Here is a 4,459-nt window from a genome sequence, read left to right as displayed (position 1 = left end):
GGTGTCAATATGTCAAAGTGTTGCAGAGATACAGCCTCGAGTAATTTTGGCATCAAGCCTCTAATTCTTCGCTGTGGTATATGAATACGGTTACATCTATCAACACAAAATCGTTAACTTTTATTCGACATTGTCTGAAGATGATATGATTTGATTTTGGTGAAAATTGGACGAATGGTCTAAGAGCAGTTTGAAAATTTAGGTTTTAAAGAAAATCCAAATGGCGGACAGGAAGTTTGGCTGACTAAAATTGGCATCAATGTTCTCAGCATGACCCACGGAATCTAATAAGACCAGTCTCATTACAATAGGCCACATTTACATAAAGCTATTAGCATTTTTAATAATTGTTATTACAACATTTAAGCACAAGGTGGTGCTGTCTCGAAACCATTTGAGGACCTTCAAATCATTGTGCCGATGACACATACTGAGTTTTGTAATGGTACACCAATGCACATTTTATATCATAATACTGTATTGCACTTAATGACAATTTCATGTTTTGTTCAATTATAGCACAATCCCAGCAATTTTTTATGTGTCCTCAGGGTGACCCCATACATGTGTGTGTCAAATTTGGTGCAAATATCTCATTTTGTTTTGGAGTTATAGTAAATTAAATGTATGAGATCATAAAAAATGACTCCTGGACGACTTTGTTTTGATTTTTTTGTCACTTCCTATCAAAATTTTGACATTTGGACTGTGACATAGAGTTAACCAGCTTAGGTTCCGCGTTTCCTATGGTGGTTTCGTCTCGATCGGACTAGTTTCAAAGAAACTGTTCGCAATCGTTTTTTAAGCGCTAAATCACCACGCCACACAAAACCCAAGAGGTTCTATGGGCTGCCATAGACTTCCTGAGCGGAAGAAGAATAATCAAAAATAAAAAGAACGCTAACAGATACAATAGGTGCATACGCACCTTCTGTGCTTGGCCCTTAATAAAGCAGATTGCACAATATTTCATCCAATATAAAACAATTTGTGCATGCTCCGAATATAAAACAATACATTTTTTTGTAGTATTTTATTTTTGCTTTTGAACTGTAACATAAAACAATACAAGACAGTACAAAACACATTATACATGTCATGATACACAAGATGAGAAAAAAGGGAAAAGAAATGATAAATTACTTAAAATAAGCATAAAAACAAAATTTATAATAAGATGGGTGCAGGGTAATGTTATATACAGGGTATATTTAAATACAGGGTATTGTTATTAGTACAGTGTAAGACCTCAATCAAAAAGAGAGTCCATCTGTTCTATTGTATCTTCTATATAGCTGATAAAGGGTTGCCAAATTTGATAAAACACTTTACTTTTATTCCTTAACCAGTATGTTAGTTTTTCCAAGGGTATACAGACCTCAGAAAATGATGGGGATAGCAGTATCAGATTTCCACTTCATTGCAATGCACTTCTTGGCAATTATTAGCAGAATTTCTGTAAGGTTTATGGTGAAAACCTGTTGAAGTTTAGAATTGTTATAGTTACTCAATAGGCATACTTCTGGATACATTGGAAAATTTACTCCATGAATATCAGAGATAATGTTGCATACTTTTTGCCTAAATGAACTAATGGACAGGTCCACGTGGAAGGTAAAAATGTTCCACGTCTAAAACAGAGAGGTGACATTTTTTAATTAAACTTATGGAGTTTTGATGGTGTGATATAAAGTTGATGAAGGAGGTTAAATTGAATCATTCTATATCTAGAGTTCAAGTATGATGTAGCACCATCCCTGCATAGTTCACCCCATGTTACATCATCTATGTTAATGTCCAAATCTTGTTCCCATTTGACTTTAGATTTATCCAATTCTGTTAGCGGCTTATCATAAGGGAGTTATGTATTCTAGAGGTTATTTTGTATAAAGGTTGACTCGAATAGATAAATTGCTCCAGTTGTGTTAATCTAGGTCATTTCAGTTGGGTTTAAACTCTTAAAAAATCTCACAACTGCAGATATCCAAAGAACTCTTTATTGTCTAAGTTGCATTTGGATTTATGCTGCTCTAAAGACATCAGTATCTCATCCAAAAAACACTGTTCTAAGCGGGAAATTAATTTATCGGCCCATATTTTAAAATGTTTATCCTGGAAGCATTTTGGGAGCAGTCTATTATTCCATAATGGTGAAAACAATAAACTCTAATATGCAGTCTCTCCACTGACCACAAGATGGTGACATTCCTTACAGAAACACCGAACTCTGTACTTGGTAATATTCTTAGAAATATTCTAACCTTTTTCTAAAGAAAACATTAATGAAACTTATTATTAACAAATACATGTAAATGTAAGTATAAGGGTGTCGTATTTTTGCTCTACACTCACATCCAAATCGATATATTGATGTTAACTTGAACATTTGGGACAACTCCATTTGGAGAAAGTCTGTTCTTCCACTGGGGGACGCAATATTTAACGAATGGCAGTGTTTAACTCAAGGAGAGCTAAGCTTAGCGCAGAAGTTTAGCGGTCTAGAAATTGTTACATAGGAAGCAGGTACGATGGGTTAAAATTGTCCTTTTCACTTCATGGGTTATTGAAGTTCCTCAACGTAATTATTCTAGTGAATATTAACCTGTGGTTCAGCTGCAAACGGCGTGTGGTTGCTGCTTCTAAAGTTACATTTCTCATGGCTGGTCAGATTGGACTAATCAACATACTGTAATAATATGTCATGTGCCAGCCCTTAGGCTGGTTGCATTGTATAATAATTATTATAGGATTTAAAGTATTACAGTTTAGTGTAGTAATGTGACCAATGAGACAAACAACCTCCTGATAATTGGATCGAGTATGTGGCTATTTGAGCTCCCATTACTCCCCTTGGCAGAAGACAACTTTGTCTGTCATCCCAGTAGTTAGCGAGTATTCAGCCTTTTACACTTGTTGACCACACGAGGGAGCACGCTAATTTTTCCAACTAACAGAAGTTATATTTGATAATTCCTTTTTCCAGTTCCAGCTAAAGGTTCTGATACACTCGACTGAATGTTTCTAAAAAAAATACACTTAGTGTAAATAGACGCTTAAAGGCTTAAATGTACAAGAGTGAAGGAGAAGCATCCATAATGGATCCATTACTTTAAATAATCTAGTTTTGTGATTTTAAAACACTGCATATTAAAACTGCATATCTTTTTTGTCTTCACTTTTTTGTCTTCTAGAATGTGGTCTATAGTATCAGTCAACAGGATGGTAATCAGTTGGTGCTGAGTTAAGCTTGCAGCTGTTTGTTCAAACTCCTTATGGCTAGCAGTTGGCATGGTCAGAAATAAATGTAGCTTTGACAGCAGAAACTAGATAGGGAAAGGTGGGTGTCCAGTTCAGACACTTTTCATATGTCAGGACAGGAGCCATTCAATTGGGGTCACTGTACCCAAGTATCATAATTTAGGACCTTATATGGAACACGGTCAATAAATAACTCTGGATGTGTTGATAAAAAGGTGTTAAACACTTTTCCTTCAAACATGATAAACAAAATAATCAAACATTTAAGACTTAAAGAAAATGTAGTTCGAAAAGATTGATCTTTCTACTGAAACCTTATGCAGCTGAATTATTCAGTTGGTGAATGATAATTTAAAATGTAAACTTTGATTTAAAAAGTTAGAAATGATAATAAAGCAAAATGATATTTATTTATCTACTCAAAATGAGGGCGGTTCCATGAGTTCTATTATTTAAAATGTTAAAACATTTAATGTACTTTAAAATTTGTAAAATGTGTTTTTTTAGAACTCAAAACTGCTATTTGTAAATCATGTTCTGCTTTAGCTGTTAATGTCTGGGCTAAACACTATATCTCTTGAAGTGATGTGATGAAGTGATGTGATGTGAGTGATGAGAAGCTTGATAGTTGTTGGTTTGTAGCTATCAATTATTGCTGTAGAGAAGCCTTGATGAGCCGCTGAACTATTTACACAATGAGAGCTATTCCAAAACAGTAAAAACACAGCAGGTGTGAAGTTGTCAACCTCTCATCTTAATGCCTTTTAAATGTTAATAGTCTATGAAGCCAAGCTGCCTGACTGCATTCTTCTCCAATAAGTTTTGCCACGTTACTGACAGTTCATACACAGAGTTCATTACAGTGGACTGTGAACACACTCTGAGGGCATTGAAATTCATGCCTGAATGTACTACAGTGCATACACATTTATGAACAGGTCATTCACACTACTGTCCCTTACAAACATCTTGTCACTACCATACATTAGTCACTACATAATTATTAATTTTTAGCGGTTAATTTTTAAATGTATATTTTTCTAAGGGATTAATCACAATAATTGAACAAGGATTGACCCCACCCTCCAGATTTTTTTTGAGCACTTGCATCACACAGGCAAATATAACGTGTCCTACAAGTGTTATGGCCAAGAGAGCAAGTATATATTTAGTGCATGTTTCTGTAGACTGTTTGGCTCGG

Source organism: Chanodichthys erythropterus, chromosome 13 (genome assembly GCF_024489055.1).
Source record: "Chanodichthys erythropterus isolate Z2021 chromosome 13, ASM2448905v1, whole genome shotgun sequence".
Lineage (NCBI taxonomy): Eukaryota > Metazoa > Chordata > Actinopteri > Cypriniformes > Xenocyprididae > Chanodichthys > Chanodichthys erythropterus.
This window is presented reverse-complemented; position numbering follows the sequence as displayed.